Source organism: Acyrthosiphon pisum, chromosome A3 (assembly GCF_005508785.2).
Source record: "Acyrthosiphon pisum isolate AL4f chromosome A3, pea_aphid_22Mar2018_4r6ur, whole genome shotgun sequence".
Taxonomy (NCBI): domain Eukaryota; kingdom Metazoa; phylum Arthropoda; class Insecta; order Hemiptera; family Aphididae; genus Acyrthosiphon; species Acyrthosiphon pisum.
The window spans coordinates 11,631,830-11,655,167 of NC_042496.1; the positions used below are offsets into that span (position 1 = coordinate 11,631,830).

At 26.9% G+C, this 23,338-nt stretch overlaps 1 protein-coding gene across 4 annotated transcripts in view; it reads right to left on the reverse strand.

Moving 5' to 3' along the window:
- LOC100164076 (zwei Ig domain protein zig-8-like) overlaps positions 1 to 23,338 on the reverse strand; it is a 254,559-nt gene that overhangs the window by 100,223 nt on the left and 130,998 nt on the right. Inside the window, exon 1 of one of the 4 annotated variants that reach the window (XM_016807821.2) lies at positions 280 to 847. The exons of 2 other annotated variants lie outside the window; for them this stretch is intronic. The gene's annotated coding sequence lies outside the window, so the exon portion shown is untranslated. Of the gene's footprint in view, positions 1 to 236; positions 848 to 23,338 lie in introns of those variants that run through there. One more of the 4 variants, XM_008189021.3, reaches the window with a different exon arrangement.

A 23,338-nucleotide genomic window follows, 5' to 3' on the forward strand; every position in this document is an offset into this window, starting at 1 on the left:
TTCGACTATTTGCAATTTTGAGTTCGAAAATCGAACAGTTCGTAACATCACTAATAATAATCATACAAATATTATGAATGTAGGCGCCCACCTACTATATAATATAATAACGGATTACTTACTCGTCATTCGAGAAAAAATACATATAATAACACACGCGCCGCGAAGGCAATAATAAAATAAACCAAAATACAAAATAATGATATAGTATCATAGACAATGGTTTGTTTACATACAATAAATAATAAACCGCGTATCAGTATTGTGATAACACGTTACCGGTTACCGCCGACCGCTCGACTGTCCATACGAGATACGACCATGCCCGTTCTGATCCCGCGATCCACGTACTGGCTGCTGATGGCGCCGAATGCCCGACGCACTCTCGATGTCCGTAGGCTCGCACCCGCGCGCGGTCACCACTCACCAATGAATATAAATGGCTTATTACCGCCGTGTCCGTTACTGCCTTAAAGCACCCGCGTACGTTCAGCAATTATACGACACTTGTAATAATAAATAGAGTCGCCGCTCGCACACAAGGCGTTATACGAAATAAGATGCCACCGATGGCAAACGCACAGCACCGCATTGATTCCGTAATCAAAGTTGACGGGCGACGCGACGCGTAAATATGTTACGGAACGACGCGACACCAACAACGGCGGTGGGCACGGAACGACTAATTAATTGTTCATAGGCCTCTATGGCTCTATTCGCGAAAGCCGGTTCACGCTATAGAGCGGCGGGTAGTGGGGTCCTTCTAGATCTTTCTATGCCTTATCGGCGGAGACCCGTGACCGAAATATCACACTATCGCCGTCGGAATTGGCACCGAACAATTATAAATAATATATTAATATTGTTTATAACTTTTACTTATGAATGAATAATAAAATTTAAATAGAACTTAAATTGTAAACAAATTACATATTTACAGTAGGATATAATTGTTTGTACAGTTATTATATACGAGTATTATATTGACAAATATTTTTTTTTCTATATTTGTTCATTCTAACGACCTCAAGGTCTTTGACAATGCTTATCACAAGTGGGTAGTAGGGAGATCATGTGATCTATTTATCTATGTATATATCACTATATGCATGATACTATACCCCCCTTCTCCAAGAGGAGACATGTGCGGTCTTCACTCCCAGTGGAGTGGGACCTAGTTGGAAACCGGATGACGCAATCGGACGACAGCACGGGAAAATGGTGACTGCGTAGAATCACACACATTTTTTTTGCACTTTGCTATGAATCGAACCGATGACTGTGTGAGTCGTAATCAACTGCGTGACCACTGCGCCACTCCGGCCCCCAGAATTGACAAATATGATTAAATATTCTATTTGGTATTAATGTACATTTTATATCTAACTCAATATTATGCATACTATTAATACTTGATATAGTTGCCCTATATTGGGAAAAGGACAATAATATCTCGAGGCAATAAGACCGTGTGGTCAAATAATCACCTTAAATAATAATTTTGATAAGAGTGGTTATACGGAAGTCATCCTGTGACCAATTTGACGTGGTTTTGCATAGCAAGTCGAGGGATAGTTTCGATTTTTTTGTCCGAGCTCAGCGAAGCGAGCATCACTGGCTTCAATAAATTTATATGTTGTCTAATTGTCACCTCGTTGATCTTAATATGACCAGTGGTCTTATTGTCCCGAGATCTATTGTCACCTGAAAAGGTCTTAATGTCACCAACAAATGTGCATGTAGTTTATTTGTCCCAACGTTGGTCTAATTGTCACAAAATAATGATTTTGAGCAAACTATTAATTAATAATTAAAAACGGAATTAATTAAGTCCATCGCCATTGAATATAGATTGTATAACTAATATAGCATTTATAAGTTTATAATTATAATTATATTATTAATATTATAGTTAAATAGTAAGGAGTTTTAACTTTTAAGTGAAAAATCCACATTATAAACCCATACTACAGATTTTGTGCTGAATAGTTGATTTTAGTAATTTAGAAGGTCACTATACCATTTTCATTTTAAACATATTCTGCGTTGTCACTGGGGATTTACGAACGGATAAGTCAGAAATTAGAGGATTTTGGTGATTGGGTAGTTTGGAGTAGAAGCATTTATAAGGATTTTGACAATGTTTTCAACTCCTGGAAAGTGTATTATTTTATGAATTATTGGAGGATTTTGTTATTTGGTGGATACTATTGGATTGAGACATTTAAATTTTATTTAAGTTTGAGAATTCGGCTGAATCGTAGAATTCAATACCATACAACTATACTGGCTACAAAATAAGTTTATATAAAAATACTTTATTAGGTTGATTTATGAGGCCCCTGGGCTATGTGACGGTCACCCACCCACTTGGGATTTTTTTAAAGATTTAATTACGGTCAAGTCTTCATTGTACTTAATAATATATCACTAATAAATATTCTTACTACCTCGCCCCCCCCCCCCAAACAAGCTTCATATCCATCCATGATTGCTGGAATCGATTATTTAAAGCTTATTTCTTGATACGGATACGGAGCCTTAGTTAGTCATCCGTCTATGTAAATACATAATACAATATAAAATATAAAGTATATTTTGTACAGAAGGGATGGATATGTTATTGAAAAATATAGTAGGGACATTTCATGGTCTGTGTGTGAATGTATATGAATGGATTTCGATTTGTTCATTTTAATTCCTCACTATTGGTACCAGGTTTTTATAAGTGTATACGTTTTAAGGGATTTCGGTGTTTGAATGAAAGGCTAGGAGAGATTTGTGGTCTGAAAAATCACCAGTGGTTGTGTAGTTATTTATGGGTTGATCCGAGGTAAATATATTTAGCGCGATTGGGGCTAAAATTGCTGCTTGGGTGGTTCCAGCATGGATGAGAGTTATTTCATATACCCACGACTGATTGAATTTACGTTTATCCGGTGGTTCTTTTTATGTAGTGTCTGGCGTCCGTGCTCTTATTGTTCCTATGATTAACGTCCTAATATGTAAAGGAAGATTTTTAATACTGACTTTGTGAGAAAGTATACAGCTTAATTATTTACGTCATTAGGAGTTTTTAGGTTGAATTGAGGTTTATTTAATTTTATTATGATAGTCTGAAAGTTCCTCAATCTATTTCGCCTTGGGTTTGACTAGGTTTATTTAAGGGGATAGCATATATTATGTAAAGAAGGTAGATGAATGTTGAAGGTTGAGGTCATCTAGTTTTTTTTAAAAATATATTATAAAGACTGTTAAGAATTTTGGTTGTAAATATATGCCCTGAATGTCTGTTATTTTTCTAGGAGATAATTTTGAAGGAAGCCATATTATAATCTTTTATAATCACAGGAGTGGATGTTCCTACGGGAGTTATTAGCTTGACAGCCCCATTGTGTATTCATGACATTTATATCGCTTCTAATCAAAAACTTTTGGATCATAGGATTAAAGAAATTTTTGAAATGAGTTGAGGCGACAGGGTAGGTGGACTTTATCTGAATGAATATTTATAGAAATACTCTTCAGACACATCATATATAATATATATATAAAACTTTCCACAAGAGTACAGGACTATTTTACTAGAGTATCATCTAATTGATACGGTGGTTAATAAATAATAATATATGCGGATAATATAATAGTTAGTGCGGATCTTAATATACCTAATTATAGTCCCTGAATGAACTGTACCATACAAATGGCTAGTTTATAGAATTTGAAAACTAGGCAAATTGAGATGTAATGAGTGAGCGAGGTGAATTTCAGAGATGTATGCAACATATTTTTTTTATTTTGTAGTACCTATAGTCAATACCTAGTCTCTGTGCTTTATTAGACTCTTTGACTAAGTTCCAAGACTAAATAAGATGGGGGTTGGTTGTAATGTGATTCGTTAATGTTATAACAATATAATGTATAATGAAGCAAGAGAGAGGAGGTAAGAGAATAGATATAAAAATATTTATGATTGATTTAAATTCGTCAAGTAATTAAAAAGTTATGTTTCATAATAATTTGTTGAACAATTGTTGTTGTTATTAAGAGGATGTTTACCCTTGGTTATCTTTGCATAGATACGTCTTTTTAACAAGTTTTCTTTGATTGTAATTGATTATATAACTGATTGGTTCATTTTGTTGGAAGATCCAAAGATTTTTTACAAGAAGAGAAATAGAAATAATTTTTAAATATATTTGAAATATTCACTTTCGTAAGATTGCTTAAAAGGACGCCACACCTGCATGCGCTGTTTCCGTCTTACAAATGCGTAACATGGCAAATTGTACGTTCTGAAAAATCAATCTTTTTTTTTAATTGTAATATTATAAAATTTTAAAGTATGCGGGTGTGGCGTCCTCTTAAAGTAAAATAATTTCAAATAACATAGTCCTTATAACTATCGTAAATTATATTTCTCAGTTTTATGTATTTTTTTTGTATTGTTTATAAATATCGTTTGCAAAATAATCATTTACTACAAAATTACCTAGATATTATAATATTTATTATTACAATATACAGTATTTATTTTACTAGAAATGTAGACCTTTAGCACAAAATAACAACTTAATTATATTATTCGATATTAACTGTTTAGTTTTTAATTAAGAGGATGTTTTACCCGTATCTGTTGTCTCCGTCTTATTAACATATAACCTACTACAATAAATGTTCTGCGGTTCCAATGTTGTGCTGTTAGTTTTTAATATTAGAGCAACGGAAACTATTTTAAATCTTAAAGTAAGAACATTAACTGAGTTACCTTTTTGGTTTTTACGATATTTTAATTTTTAAGTGTGTTATGAGTATTTTTTAATATGTATTTAAGTCTTACATACTCCTAACTCGCCTTAAAATTAAAATATCATAAGAAACCAAAAAAATAAAAATAAATAACGTTTTTACCTTTAAGTTTCATAATAGGTTAATTCAATCTAGTCTCCAATATATAACATAAAATTGGAACTGCTGAACGTATATTTCAGTATGTTATGCGTTAGTAAGATGGAGACAGCACGATGTCCTCTCAATGTTGAAACATAAAAGTTATTTCAATTCATTAAATTATATTCTATATTGTTTAGTATGATTTTATACCTTAATAATATCAATATTATATGTAACAGCGTTTTTATGTATATTTTTAGTTATCTTGAAAGTCTATGAATACGGCGCCTATCTTAGATTTCCTTTTAATAATAAATTTTAATTACTAATAAAATTCAAGTTGTTATTATTTTCATAAATAAGTGCAGAAGATTCAACTAAATATGAAAATAGATTAGCTTGTGGTTATAAGTATCCAATTAATACAAATAAAGTATTAATTATAGGCAATAGATACTATATAACATTATATTCTATTATTATATGAGTTATTACTTTTAAGGATCCGGTAGTAATAATTATTAAACAATTCATATTTCATAAGATAATTTCTTTTCTGTTTTTAAATTATATACAAACTGTATCCAACGAAATAATACGAATATGTGATAAAAGAATATAAAGTATAACAGTGAATAACTTTATGCAAAAAGCTAACCAATTTGGAGAATTAAAATATTAACCGTCAGAAAATTTTTAATTTTACTTTAGCTGTTTTATGTGTCTTCTTTCGTGGTAATTTATTCGTATAAAATACATAGTTTTATCTAAGTACGTGAAAACTTATTCTACACACAATTAATATTTTAATACATTATGAATAATTTGAATATGGACCAGTATGATTTTATATGATCAATAAATTAGTATTTTAATGAAACCATATACGAAGTAGGTATTTATATATTTTAATAATGCTGCTTGAATATCTCTTTCAGAAAATTACCGTTAGTAGATATTATTACGTATTATAGTATTTCTATGGAAAACTGTTGGCAACGTTATTACGTTACGCAATATTATTATACATTTTTTACGGCTAATATAACATTTAAAAAAAAAAATTGAAATGCGCATACAGCAGACGCATTACACGTGTATGACGTTATATGAATATCGAGTTCACGTTTATCCTTCGTCCGGTCCGTTTTATTTCCTTGTCCAATTTGAATAAAATATATATGACAACAAAATATACGATTTATTGATTGTTTTATGTTTTGAAAGTGGTTTAAGCTAAGCCTAACAAGGGTAACTCCCTGGTATGGGATTTCTGGATATTGGCCAAGATTGGTTCACAAGGGGATACAATCACACGAGGGATTCAGTTGAGCTTTTTGATTTTCCACAAGATATTTATTTCCTGCTTTTTCTTATCGTGCTTGTTCATAATGTTTTATTATAATTAAAATACAATTTTAATCGTACCTATATTTTGAAGAAAAAATGCGGGCAAGTATAGGTAACCACTCTGGCTGTACGATAGGCTTCGAGTTTACCAATCGTTGGGTTAGGTAAGTACTTAGGTCACTGTTATAGATAATATGTTACATATTATTTCAATGATCAATCATTGCATACAAAAAATGATTCAGAACTAAGACAATCCGTTGGCCTAAATAACTACAAGTATATTTTATTATGCAGTGCGATTCACCAGGCTACTCACGCCCATTTTTTTCTTTAATAGCAAATGTATTCAAATTCTAATTTTTATATAAAAATGACTAACAAAAATTAAATTATATTAATATATTATAAAAAAAAAAAAAAACAATCATCTATTTTATTAGTTAAGGCGCCCGGTGCCAATGTGATTTTGACCTCAAAAACACGGTTTACGGGAATAATGATCCTGCCCTGTAGAGTTAACCAAATTTGATAATTTTTTTTTTATTTATAGAGGAGAATATTCTACAGCCCACATCGAACTCCTTTTTTCGATATTTTCATCTCAAACTTAATTATCAGACTTTAAAAAAAGACAATTTTTAGCTTTTTTTATAAATTATTTTATACTATTATTTAAAACAAAATACAAAATCAGAGATCGATGCGGGCTGTAGGAAGTCTTCTTCTTTCAGATAAAAAAATACTCATCAAAATCCGACAATTCTATAAAGCTTGAGAGTTATTCCCGTAAAGTAATTTTTTTCGATATAGTACACCCTATCAACCACCCCTAAATAGTTATCGGGTAGTAGATTAGTGGAAAAGTCTTATAATAAATTGAGGTAGCAACTAAAATATAAAATTTAATTTTCAAATTTTATAGAATTGTGGAAAATTTGAAAACTGGCACCGGGACCCTTAATATAAATAGTTAAACTAATTATTTATTAGTTGATATAATTCGACAGCACTGAGCTTGTTGTTGACTACATGGGAATTATATTATTTTGTTTTATGACAAGTATGTATAGGACACGTCATAATACTACAAAAGTAATAATATTTTAACTATTGGTATACTCTTATGGTTCTTATTATTACTATTCATTATAAACAGATAAGCTATCTAGGTATTGGAATTCATAACCAAATAAACCAAAAAAATCATTCACGTGAAAATAATATAGCTTTTTATTTTAATTTTGGTATTGGTACATAAAAGATGTTTTAATAGTTTCGGTCTCAAGATTCTCAAAGGAATTCGGTACGGCTCTAGTACCATGCTGTGTAGATACAAACTTCTATTTTTAAAACGAGAAACACTCTTTTTTAATTTAAATTAATTAGTGGATAATTTTTTTTTTGAAAATGTTGATGTTCTTAGTTTAAAATACGAATGAGTAGTTTTTCAGTTATTAAAATGTTTATAATGAGGATAATAGTAGGTACATACAATAACATAAAATATATGTAATATTGGATCTAGAATTTATTATACTTGGACCATCTTTATAAATTATAATTATTGTTGTTAGATTAATTCAATTACTACAATTTTCTAATCACCAAAGCTCCATATTATATCTTCAAAATCCATAATCATGGACCAATAGTAGGTATATACCTACTAGAAAATAATGACTCGTTCGAGTTTTGATTTTGATTTATTAAAACAAATTATACGCTAATAAATTTCAGTAAAAAAGGGGGTTTCTATTATTTGAAAAATTTTAGTTTTTTAATACCATATGGACTTAAAAATTTGATCTTCAAATGCATTAAAACAAACTTAAGCTTGGTAACATTTTATAATTTCTGACCGAGCGATAATTTTTATAATCGATATTTGTAAAAAAAAAAAATTAAAATTGTCAAATATCTAAAAATAGCTCCAAAGGAATCAACGCATTTTGAAAATTATACCATGCAGGTATAACAAATGATTATATAAACATTTGATAGATATTTCAAGTATAAACTGTTATTTGTTTTTGAATTACAACAAAATAAGATAACCGTTTGATGAGAAATTGTTATTTTACGCATGAATATCCAATGTCGTAAAAGTTACTTAGAAGGCGGTAGAACAGAGTTAGAGTGAATAGGTTCATGCATCATGCCCCATGGCAACAATAGGCAATAGTTTAAAATTAATCTAAATATTATGAAAATGTCATTGTGTATAGTAAAAAATACATTATAATATACAAACAAGTTTTAAGTCCACGAGAATAATGATTTTGAATTGCAACAAAGTAACTAACATCGTTATTCTTCGTTCAAATATCTAATTTCGTAAACATTTTAACTTTAAATATCTACAAAAACAAAAATGGTACGTACATATTTTTTAGATTTTTCAGTTTCAGTAGAAACTGCTAATGAAACCATTTATTAAATTCATAGCAATAAAAATTAAACATTTTATACATTTTTAACTTCAAAATAATTTGCTAATTTTCGTATTTTTGGCGAATTTTGTCTAAATTTTAACTCCAAAATGCTTAAAAAAAAGCGTTTGTACCTATGTATCTTTAATGTTTTTAAATAGCTGAAAAATAACTTAAATGAAACTTTATATTAAATTCTCAAGCTTTTTAACTGAGCCAAAAGTTTTTAATCGAAAGTTGCTAAAAAAAAAAATGAAAAATGAAAATAATTCGAAAACATTCTTGCCTATAAAAAGCTCAAAAAGAGTAAAATATTTTGAAAATTTTATTTTATGTAGAAAATTAAAAAAAAATATGCATTTGGTAAAAATTTCAAATATCTGCGGTAATTCGTTTCGAAATTGATTGAGGAGGAATAGTTAATTTACGAATGAATATCTAATGTTATAAAAACTTGAACTTCAAAGTTCATATAAATGAGTTATCATAATATATTCTAGTTTTATTTTTGTTATATGTAGAACAATTTATGAGGAATCTTATATTACATTTTGAAATCTTAAATATAAAAAGAAACACTTTTATGAATTTCTAACTACAAAATTAAGTTTTGTATAATTTAAATTACACGCTTGTTAAAAAAAAATATGACTATGTATTCTTGATATTTTTTTAAGTATATAATGAATAACGTAAGAGGAACTTTGTATTACATTTTCCAAACTTTTTGACCGAGTAAAACATTTTTTGTCAAATGTTTTCGAAAAAGAAACTAAAATCGATTAAATTGAAAATGTATATTTTTGGTGACTAATATAAACTCAGATAATTATATAATAATTAATAACTAATGATCATAATAGTAAATTTAAAAAAAATGTATATGCTATAATCATTCTCGATAAATTGACAACATTTGAAAAATGTTAATTTATGAAAAAAATTGAATAACTTATATGGAATAATACATAAAAATCATAATAAAATCAGGTTATGTTAATTCTTTCGGGTATTATTTCAAAGGGTTTTTTTTCCACAAGGAATTATTTCTTTCTGATATTTGTTCCATGGGGTATCATTTCTTTCGGTTATTATTTCCACTGGTATTTTTACAGATATACTACCACAAAAACATAACGTATGTCACAATATATTTTTAAAAAAATAATTTTGTTTTGTCAGGAACAAAATACCACAAAAATAGGAGTAGGATTACTTATTAATATAATTTTTTGTCAGTATTAGAGATTACTTACAGCGATAAATAAATTGATTTTTCTATGATGTTGTTTTTTTTCTGCCAGTTATCGCCTTTCGGGTCACTTAAAATGCTTCGATTTTCTACTCTGAGGGTGGTTTCAGATAGAAAATTGAATCTCGGTGGTATTTACGGTCTTTTTATTTGGTTTAAAGTTTGAATTTTGTCTGAATTTGGCTTAGAAAAAGTACAACGTACAAAGAATAACGATTTTAGTTATTTCGTTGTTATTTAATTATATTTTTGTTGTGGATTTGAAACGTATATTAATAACATATATAATATCATATTTTATAAATACAATGATATTTCAAAACATTTAGATTAGTTTTAGTAAATTGTCTTCTATTACCACGAACTTATTCACACAGTTCCACGGTGAGTTGGTTTTGACTTAAAAGATAATAACAATATTATATATTATTTTGTGAGTAATTCATATTTCTACAAACAAAACGATTAGCAACGTCGATTATTTTCGTCGATTCTGTGACGTTATCTTTCTCACGTGATCAGTAACATTGGCCACCATAATATACAGTATACATTTGTTAATGATTCAGTAAAGTAATAAATAATTATTTTATGAATTGGCTGATTTCTCAAAAAATTATTAAAAATTTAATTACATAGGTAAATAATAAATAATATGTATATATTTAAAAAAAATTATGTTTTTATCAAAAAAAAACGTTAATAGGTTGAAACAGTTTTAACAAAATTTGACTATCAATGACCTAAACAAGTTTCAAGATATATAAGTATCTATGTACGTATTTTACATTAACGTCAAAAATATAATCTTTTATTTTATACTTTTAATCATTTTAATTTAATTTTATAAAATATTATAAATAATATATAATATTTGTTTTATAATAAGTTTATAAGGTTTATTACCCATTTACTAGTGTTCGTACATAGTTAAAAATTTGTCATTTAAATACAAACAATTTTATTTTAGCTACAAAATATAGGTACTTATTTACAATTATTTCGTTACTTAAGTGCCAAAATATAAATATTTAATCGTGTTATGATTTATGTTATATAGTTTGCAAAATACAATGCTAAATAAATTGCTTGAAAAATATGAATTTATTGATCAATGATAGTATAACTATTCTCAATTTTAGAAAGATGGATATCAGAAATTGTATTACAAAATATATATATATATTTAAAAACCTACGTAATATGTTTTAAATTATAATATCGTTTTATTGTAGAATAACTTATTTAATTTTGCGTATAACGTAGAAGGGAACTGCGTGGGTATGTCAATCATTTTATTTTGGCTTTATCATTTTATAGATATCAGACAAAAATACAATAAAAGTGCCTTTGAAGTATAACAATCTTTTCTTCAGTACAGTGTTTATCAAATGTCAGTTCACAATTACTCGGTAATCCTTCGATCTGACAACACAATAATGGACGGTATCGGCTGACGGATTGCTTTTGACAGAGTCGTTTCCGGCACCGACTTTTCCGACCAAATAGAGTTTTCTTCGAATCCAAAGTGTTTCATTATTTTGACGTCCACCTAAATACGTGCGATACTGTAACTGGCGTAACTGAATCTCCCCCATTCCATCGCACAATAATAGCATTCATAATTCATATGCATATTTTTTTGTTTGATACTCATATTATTATTTTACTCAAAAAAATTGTAAACACTTTTGTTCTGTATAATGACTATACCCACTAATGACATAAAGTTATGTAAAAAAAAAATATTTTCAAAAATGTTAAAACTTTTCGAAGTAATGAGCGTAGACACCTAAATGGATCACATTGCAGTAAAACGAGTGTGTAGGTACCTACTGTAAGGTTTGATACGTATCTTATTTTAGAAGCAATATTTACCCATTTTGACTTTTCGAGCAATTTATTAAAAAAACGTACATGATATGTCTTTTTTATTAGACAAATGCACTCTACTGTACACCCTTTTTTTGAAACTTATTTTTGAATCCATAGCAAATCAACTTTTTTGAAAATGATGGAGCAATAAACAATAACTATATATGTCTATGCAATGTGAAAGTTTTCAAGTTAAAACAAAAAAAAAATGTCAATAAATAAATCAAAAAGTGCTGAAGTATTTTGAAAATTTTACCATGACTATAAAATGCTAATATAAATATTTGGTAAATATTTTCAGTATCTATGGTTTACGACCCCTTCCATAAAGTACAAACTAAATGCAATTTTCTACCAAAAACTACTGTCAAAATTAAAGGTGTTTTCTACCCCAAAATAAATAATTTTAAAAACCAAACGACATCATTGTAAAATTAATAGGTACATTAATTTCTTCGTTCAGAATTTACAAATGACACGAATAATATGAGCAGAAATTATCTATTGGCAACACTCTTACAATATAACTTATTTTAAAATACGAATAATACTAAGAATTACACATTGTAATTTATTTAATACAATATAAAGATTAATTAGCTTTTTTTTAACGTGAAATGAAAAGTTTTAATACTTAAATAAAATAAATGAAAATGGCTAATGGAACATCCGACCATATTGTAATATTATTTAATTGTAACTTTGCATCAGTGAAATAATTAAAGTTGTATTGATTAAAGAACAATGGAAATTTATTTAATACAATTACGTACCTACCTAGTTATTAGTATTTTTGTATTAAAGAAGATATTATACATTACACAGTAGTAGTTCCTATTATAAAAGTTCCAAAGAAAATATTTCTTTTTCCACCAAAAACTATTAAGTATAAAGTGCATCATTCTTGTTTAATATGTGGATTTAATGTTTAAATTTAATTTGGTTTTACTTTAAACATTTTGTTTATTATCTTTTAAAAATTATATTAAACTTAAAGAACATTCAATGATTTTGATCTTATTTCTAAAAATAATGTGAGTTTTTTCATATAATTTTTATTTACAAATATACTATTATACAATTTACGTAAACCAATAAAAACCAATAATATTTATCAATTTGTGGTATTTGGTTGTGCATAAAATTACTTGATAGTAATTATTATAGTTGTTAATATCGTTACACACAATAAGTTAAACTAATTTAAATTGAATCCATAAAAGTTAAAAAAAAATTATTTTAATATTTTGTTTAATCATTTTTACATTTTTTCTTATCATTATTGTACTAGCACTAATGTCTGTATGAATAAGTTAGGAATACTTAAGAAAAAACAATGGTTAATACATCATAATACATTTAGTTAATATTATCGACAAATCAAAAGTACTTAATTAAAGCACAAAAAATATAATTAGTCATTAAATAATAAAATCATTTTGTTAATGTTTAACTGTCTATAATTAGATAGGTAAAGAAGAATTTTCTAAAATGGTGGTTCGATAATATATTTCTAAAAAATATATGAGAAGACAAATGACAATTAATATAGAATATGATAATCAAATAATAACTGATTATGGTGTATCCGGTTATTTTTCTACAATTTTTTGGGACCGGAACCTTGAATAAATAATTTTTCCAGAACCAATAAATTGTAATTTTGATATAACTATTTGTTGAACTGAAATAAATATAAAAAAAAATAATTTAACTAATTTATTTGTAATTTATTATTATAATCAAACAATTTTTTTAACTTTTGTGCTATATTTAGATATTTAAAATGTTGGGTTTATGTGTGATAAAATGTTGTTTATAAGTTTGAAGATTTAATTTATTAAATTATTAAGTTATTTCTATAAGTTTTTTTGTACAACATAAGAAAAATATTTAAAATAGGTACATTAACGATTCACGAATTTAAGATATTAACGTGATTCGTTAAAATTGAAGAAATTTGGTATCTACTTTATAGTTAAAAAAGTGGACAAGAGGGTACCACTCGATTGTACAGTATAATAAGTTGTCAATTATGTATTAAAACATGTATTAATTATATACAATTAGCTAAAAAGATTAAATATATTTAAAACATGTAACTATATATGGATAATGCTAATATAAATATTTGGTAAAATTTGGAAGTGTCTATGGATATTAGTGTTATTAGTTTTTGTGTAACACCATTAAAATAAAATAGATTTTTTTAAAAATCGAGTTTGCGTAAAAATTATCACATTTTTCCTGACGCTTTCTAAATTACTGAGAATTTTCAATTTTGACCTATAAAAATACCAATTAGTTTCACTATTGGTAAATGTGCTGGTGTCGAAAATTGGAGCATTTTTAATACCACAAATACTGATGACAGACAGAAAAAAACACATCATTGCAGTAAATATAATACATTTATCCCTTCAGAATCTTAAATTCATTTGACTTTTAATTTTTATACTCAAGGTTTATAAAATGTAGTACATTGTTTTCATAAGATTTTATACATTATAAAAAATGTTTAGAGTAAAGCCTCTTTTATTTTAGATCCTGTGCGGAGCGATGAATGTATTGATTTTATAATTATGTGTTGTTTTAAATTATAAAGTTAAATTTTTTTTTTTTATTTGTAGATAGTAGAAAAAATGTTTTAATCCTCAACTTAAGTATATTTTTTGGTGACGAAATGGTTTTTACCATCCAGAATATGGTACTTTGAAGCGTCAAAAGTTAGAAATGCTCAGTACCTACTTTTAATAATCGGGATGAACAAAAAAAAATAATAAAGTAAAAACAGGAAATTTCACGCAAAATAATTTTTTTTACCAAATCGATGTTGTTGTTTTGTTGTAATTGAAAAATGAATAAACGTGAGACTTACATACTCAAAAATGTTTATGATTTTAAAATAAAATATTAATAACTTTTATCGATTATTTACTATAACATGTATAATATTTTCTATTATATATTTTAACGATCCGATTTACATCCGGTACTGTTAGAGTTTCCACGTGAACAGAATAAATACATCCTGTTTACTTAATCGTAGCAACCGATTAATGAATTATAATGGTTCGTGAAATTATTTTAACTGTTTAGTATGAACTGTGAGTACTTTATTATTATTTCATATTATGTGTACAGATTGAATGTTTTCATAGTGACACCCATTATTTTGATAAATTTTTATTCAATGAAATTATTGTCAGCATTGTTTGAGTAAAGTTTTTTTTTTAAAAAATCACCTGTTTATTTTAAGTTCCAATAATATAATTGGTTAAATAATTTTAGATGTATTAAGTTTGTTTAAAAAAACTGACGTATTTAATATTGATATAGGTAGATATTTCTGTATAATTTAAATTATGAACAATATCTCTATACATCAATATACAAGGTTCAATGAAACATCATTAAGCATACCATAATGAAGCATAGGCACCTTTTTTAACAACACGAATGAGCATAGATTATTTTATGCAACGTTGCCACATTCAATCAAAAATGTTGTTATTTATTATTAAATTTTTTGGCTTTATGCCAATACGATCGATGATGGAACCTATATTCTGTATGAAACAGACTGTGGAGAAGTGCAGGAAGAAGAAAATCCATTTGTGTATGGTGTTTAGAGATTTGGATAATTTATAGTTTTATTCACCTCACTCTCGTGTCCATACAGTCATTGGAGTATTGCTCAAAAAACAACAAGCAGAAACTCTGACTAAAATTGATTGAACTAAACATAATTCCACAAAATTTCAAACCTTTAAAGAAATAAAAATATAAAATTAAATTGTAAAAATACTGAATATTTACTATTCTATTTAAGTTACATTGAAAAAGCAGATAACAAGATATAACCTAGCATGATTATTTATTTATTATTATTATTATTATTATTATTATCAACAAATCAACGATACGTTGCATTTGGTCTATAAAAACTTATAATTTTTTAAGTAATAGCATATGTTTTGTATAATTGTAATCATATTAATTAATTATTTGTGTATAATATAGTTCAGAATATTGTTTAACGTGAGAAATCGGTACATCGTTCAATAAAGACAATTTCCTTTTCTATTTCTATATCCTTGAATACACTGAAATAATTGCTCAATCGTGTTGGGAAAAAGGGTCTTATGCTCAATTATGTGATAGCTCCAAGGTGGATTGGCATAACCATCAGCTATAAAAAAAATAGTCGTGATACTTCGGAGTATGGTAAGAGAAGCGAGCAAAAGACGAGAATCCCCTAATTATGTTTATACAAATAATGGTTTGCTTTTTTTGAATGATTTATAATTAATTCAAATGTTTGATACAATACTAACAAATATAGTTTTGTTATTATTTAAATATATAAATAATCATAGTGATGTTTGAATAAATAATTATATATTATTGTAGGTATTGATCAAATGAAATGCATGAAAAAACTTCAAACAAAAGCCAATGTGAATTAATGAAACCATCTTTATAACCCATTCCAAGTGAAAAGTTTCTATTAGAGCTGATGCCGGCATAATAATGGCGTGGAACCAGGACAAAGAGTCGCTTACAGAGGAGTATAAAGTTAAGGATATCCGGTTTTCAAACTGAAACAACAACTCATTGTTTTAATACTATGAAGAATTTTCATTTCTACCTTCAGTGTACCTGGTGAATTTACATCGAATGTGATATACAAAATTATAGTGTATTTCGGAATCTTCAATGTATTCAAAACAAAATTAAATAATTACATAAGTACAATTAAAATGTGCATTCATATCAATTGTTAAATAACTTAATTTTCATTTAGAAGAATTGTAGGAATAATATTAGGTTTATATTATAATATTAACGTCATGACTGTTTTAAATTGCTTGGATATCTACTTAGTTTCTTACTGCAATAATGGTAGTTTAAGTTTTTTTATTTACTAGTAAAAATGCAAGTGTAAGTTGTAGCATTCATATTTTTTTAATATCATCATTATAATACAAACGTGGATAGGTATATTATATATAGAAATATGTTTAAAAAATAAAATGCAAATTATTTTAAAATCAATACATTCATCGCTCCACTAAGAGTCTAAAAGTTACGTTAATACAATTTGGATTATAAAATGTATTTTTAGGCACAGAAAAATATCAATAAATTATATTTGGGTACATGAAAAATAGATTTTTTTATTTTTTATTAATAGGAAATTAATATTTACATTTATAATAGTAAAATTTTAATTAAAAATCACATAGGCAAATATAAAGCATAGGTAACTATTATGTTAACATATTTAGAAAAATGTATATTTAATTTACAACAGTCAAAAAAGAAATAAAAAACTATTTATTTTCTTTAAGATTAAAAGTTTAAGTTTTTAGTTTAAATTTGTATTTAATGACAATTTAAGGAAATTAGATTCATCAAAACAATGGACAATCAAGATTCAGCTTGAGGTTTTAAATATTAAATTAAACATCTTAAATTCAACTAGGGCTGGTATGTTTTATTTTGGTTTGATGTTTAAAAAAATATATATAAATTGAAATTAAAGTTATGAAACTTTTATTATGAAACATTTATATTTACATCAATGTACCTACATAATAAGTAATGGAACTAAAATTAAATTAAATGACCCAAGTATATGCACAATGTCGAGGTATGAATGGAAAATTAATAATAGGTAATTATAAAATGGTTTTATGATTTGATTTCAAAATGTAAATCAGGTGATAAAAAAAATTATATTTTATAAGACTCAATGAAGTTGTGACATAATAAGTCATACATTATTTTATAGGGAGTATTTATTCTCACCCAAAATTAACTTTTTGGTTTTTGCCTGATAAAGGGGGGTATTGAATTCTTAAAAAGTGAATGCTACGTTTAAACGTAAATATAACTGAATTCCAGGGGTAATTTTTAATTAACTGAAACTTAACCAGTTAAAGTATTCTTTTTTAATAAATTAACATTTCCAGTTAATTTGAAGTATTATAGGTTAAGTTAAACCATGTTTGTGTATATCTATAATTGTAGTTTATTTTTATTTCGTTTCACTTATACAACAATTTTTAATACAAATAAACAAATAAATATTTACTTATTTAATAATCATGTTTACATAATAAATTCCTAAACCACCACTGCTGTAGAATACTAAGAAGTGATAGGGGTGGATTATTAACAAAATATTTTGTTATTATAAAAAAAAATTACCACTATATGTATCTCAGATGGTAATTAAAAACAATTAATTAACAAATATTTAACCAAGTTAAGTAATAAAGTTAACATTTGCCCCCATATTTATTTTAATTTTTTAGAGGTAAATATATTATTTACTAATTTTGTTAACTATTAACATATAACTTAATGTGCTCTGACTTACTTAACTTAAATATAAATTAAGGTAATTTTATTCATAACATGGCGTAACTTCGCACCCAGATCAGGTTTTTGCTCAAGCTCAAAAAACAAAAGGATTTAGTTGTCTCGCATAGAAATATTATTTATTAAAAACTAGACAACATTTTGGTTACCACTGGGAACATGCAAGTATAATAGTACCTATATGTTACACGTCATTTGAAACAATGGTTTGAATACGAAACGCCCGCCCAGATAATATTATAATTATGTCATAATTATCAGAACAAATATTTTTAAAATTCCAAACAATATAAAGTACCTAATGGCTAATTAAGAGACCCGATTTAATCGATTTTACGAACCAATTTTACAATACACATCATAGAACTAGTGTCTAGTTCATTAAATCCATTTCATAATTTCTATAAATTTGTATACATAATAAAACATTGATAATAGTAACTATTAGAAAAAAATAATGTAAAACATACCACTAGCACCTAAAATTCTTAGTTTAAAAAAAAAATTTTATCTTTATATTGTATTCTTCATATCAATTGTATACTTGTGAATAAAATAATTATAATAGACTTGTGGCTCATGGCTTGCGAAGCCAAATTTAAAGACTAATAAAAAAAAAATTAAATAATAATAATATTAATTGCGTTATGTATATATATATGTATTATTGTATAATATTATATTAGTACACCTATGGTTGAAAATAATAATAAGTAATAACAATTGTTTTAACATGCTATATACTTGCACATTGGTGTTAAATTTTGTGAATAAAAAATAAATTTATATTTGGAAAATAATTATATTATATTTTTATTTATCTTGATAAAAAAAATTCCTAGGTAGCAGCGTAGCAGGCAGCAACCTATGTTAAATTACACCTCCATGGAAGAAAATTAAATCTCTCATTTTTAAGTTTTTGCATGAACTATATTTGGGCAAACACATACGTCCGTTTTATACATTTACTTTCACACCGCGCATTTATAAAACTTCAATTATTTTTCTCTGTTGTCATTCAAATACTCAATTAAAATAGGTAGTTAATTGAACTTTGATTTTCCATAGGTACTATTTTAATGAAATACTAATTTATATTTGAATATGTTTAGTATAATAAAGATTTAACCTGACACCTTAATTTTTTTTTAACACTGTATCATAGTTAACATTAAAAAAAAAAAAAAACAAAAAAAATCCTTTCACCAGATTTTAATATCCAACTATAACAATGATTTAAATATTGGTATTTATTAGCATTTAAAGTAATTGTATTACTCTTATAATTTTAACTCGATGTACTTTATTATAACACTATAATGATAACAATAATAATAATAAAAAGGTCAATAATATAAAATAATGACAGTAGGTAGTAATGATAATTATTACATTTTGATCACGTGACTTCGATGGGACTTTATTTTATTGCACACAATAATTGTCACAATTTAATGTACTTTTGCAATTCAACACACTCCAAATAACATTAATGATATTTATATAACAAATTATGTTTACATAGGTATAGAAAAATATGAAACTTTATACCGATTTTATGTCTGTGTACTAAGTATACTGTATTATACATAGGTTCTCTACTGTAAAGACTTGGTATGAGTGATCCAAACCCACTTTTAATTTAAATGTTTTGTTTTGTTCATAAATACGGAGCATTCCCAAGAAACAATTAAAAATATAATGAACAAGTTGATTTATGCAATATATAAATATATATATATCTAACGTTGGACGCCAATTTTCGTCCACAAGTAGTGAATGTGTCAACAGATTCGTATTCTAGTTAAGAGTAAAACGGTCATGGTTAGTGGTGTGCATATGACAGATAATATTGGGGAATTGTTAAAATAGTTTTCCAAAGAAATAAGAATAAAGAACGGGTAAAATATGATTGCAAATATGAGCGGGTACAGCGGAAAGGTACATTGAATATGTAATGAGGGCTGGATGTATTGTGATATATTTTAAGTTGGATAGAAATTCAAAATTAGTCGCATGTCTACAAAAATCAAGTCCTGAGCGATTGAGGAAATATTTAGCAAGGGTGTAGCCGTGTGGGATACTAATGGATGTCCAGCCTAGAAGTAATTGTTCGTATAAATCGTTTTTGGCCCCCCGCCTCCCTCTCAACATGCTACTTTATTCGAGGATATACCGCAAACAAGTGTGTAATATATAACGTTGTTCTATAAGTTTGAAGTTTCGATATGTGAGAAGTATGAAGCCTAATAGTTTGAATGCCTTGCAACATAATACCTCATGCGTGCTTTATTGGTGAGAGGTCGAGCTCAGATCACTAGCCGATAACGCCTTAAACGGGTGCATTATAGTGAAATTACTTCGGTACCTATGTGAATATTACAGATTGTGGGTGGATGAAAGTAGATGTAGAGCATTAAGGTTTAAGGTGAGACCAACCAAGGACTCTTCCCAAGCAACTCGTGTTGGCAATCAGGTAAAGCTTCATGAAATTGACAAAAATTAGGATCTTGGTATGATAGAACACTGAGGGAGCGATATTTATGAAGAGGATAGAGGTGATAGAAAGCACCTAGAAGAATCCCGATGTCGGAGTAAACATAGTGGATGGATTAACCATGGATAGACACATAATAATATAGGAATCGATTTTTAATACAGGACCGATATTAGTCAAGAGTTTTTATTTGGAGGATATGATCCGTTCGATTAAAAGCTTTGAAAAATCTGTATAGATTGTGTCGATTTGGCTATTTGCACAGAAAGTTTTATACATGTAAAAGCTTAGAGCAAGATTAGGAGTATAGACCAAATAGGTCTGAAGACACGTTGTTATCTGACGAGAACATGATATATGGAATGGACAATGGCACAAATAGTTGAAGACAATTTTTCAAAAATATTAGATGGATGAGATAAAATGGCGATGGGATGAATGTTTATTAAGTTCTGTGTCACCGGTCTTCAGTATAGGAACTTTAGAAATAATTAAAAAACTATGAGTTCGGTCGACATGCCTTCATTGGCATCACGCAGCTCAGTTCAAAGGTTGCTAAGTATTCCACTTATCTAGTACGGTTACGGAGTTAAAACAGCTAAAACGTTACAATGAATACATATTTGAATAGATTCAATTTCATATTTTTTTTTTTTTTTTTTGGCTGTTATCGATTACGTTGTACATGTTGTAATATTATTTTATATAATATTTTTACAAATATATTTATATAATTAAATAATAATTAGGTAGGTATTCAGAAAAATTATACATTTTAACATCATCAAAATATCTTTATCACGAAATATGCCAATTTGTTATTTTGTATATACTTATAACCATTAACCATAGTTAAATATTCAATTAAAATTTGCATTTTTCTTCAAATGTTAAATGTATTACAAATAACAAATGGTTAATAATATTTTTATCAACCTGCAATGATAATATAATTCTAAAAAGAAATTAATTAAATAATTATAATATTGAGGTCAAAATAAATGGTTACAGCAAAAATATAAATAATTAATTTAGTTTCATAGAATTTGCTTCACCCTCTCATAATTAATGTAAGGATACAATAATAGATATATCTTAAAACATTTTTAAATAATACTTAATTTGAATAAATTAATATTAACCTATATAGTATTAATTAATTTGTAATTACTGTATAGTTAGGAATTCCGGAACATATTCATAATTAACATATAAACAAATAGGATTAATCTTGTAGTTGATACATGCATGGCTATGAATTTAAATACAGACGTGTGGTCATTGATTGCAAATTGAATAATTCTGTCCATAATATATTCAATGGTAGCATATTACGTACCAGCGTATTATGTACCTACGCTTTCTTTTTCAATATACCAGACATGATACACAAAAAAAGTTACATTTACGAAAATAACATGCAGATAGCAAAAAAACAAAAAATAATAATAATTAACAAAAATTACAAAGTAGTGTTGAAAATTTCATTGAACGTATATCCATCAAATTGCAAGCTACATAATAATATGGTTACATTTGAAAATTATAATTCACTATAGGTAATAGGTATATTATCATATTTTTTTCGTCATTTTTCACAAGGGATTGAGATTACAATATTATCTATTTAAATTAAGCATACAATGTTAAATTTTCATATTTTGTTATATTGATACTAGAATATTATTATAATCATTTCGATTTCTAAAAAAATATTTGAATAACATTGTTGTGACTTATTTGTATGTCTATCTTTCTGTCTGAACCTATTCTATAGTGACGTATATTTTTCATCTGAAATGAACCTTAAAATATCAAATCATACAAATCAACAATTAGTAACGGATACTGCTATACTCTAAATATTTTCCAGTATTCATTTGAATCAGACAATGGTGATTTGTTAAGTAGGTTTCCATCACAAAACCGACAAAATGCATAAATTAAATATAAAACCCTACTTGGAACTATTACAATTTTATATAATACAATTATTATTGCTTGTATTCATGGTATTAAAAAGTTCGTTTCGTATTGTAAAATAAATAAAATAAATATATTATATTATCATAAATGTATTATAAAATAAAATCAGTACCTAATATGACATTAAAACATTATTTTTTATATATTTTTAGTAATGTAATCTTTGATAATAATAAAATCAGTGTAGGTTCAAGGTTCTAGGTATCATCAATGATACAACGTATTAAATGTTATTTTCACAAACTTTTTTTTTATTCTCCGAGAAAATGTTCTATTATTTCAGAGCGATCAGCACTTTGTCACAATAAAAGGTGGATGAGTAAACCCGTCGATACCCGAATATTTGTTCAGGTCTGATTGATGATAGGATTTCGAAATGGTGAAATGGGAGTTCAACGATCGTACTTTTAGAAACAAACTGTAACCAAAAAAAATAAAATAAAATAAAGGCAAAGAAGAACGTGAAGGAGAAAAACTGAGATAGAAAAGTCTTCCAAAGTTACATTTAAGTACGCAACCCAGGCAAAAGGTCTGAGTATAACAATGAGTTTTTCTACACACAAATTCGGGGGAAAGTTATCTATTAGAATAAGCACAGCATTTGGGTTCTGTAAACTTTTAATGATATCTTACGTTCTTCTGAATTCAGAAGAAATATTTCAA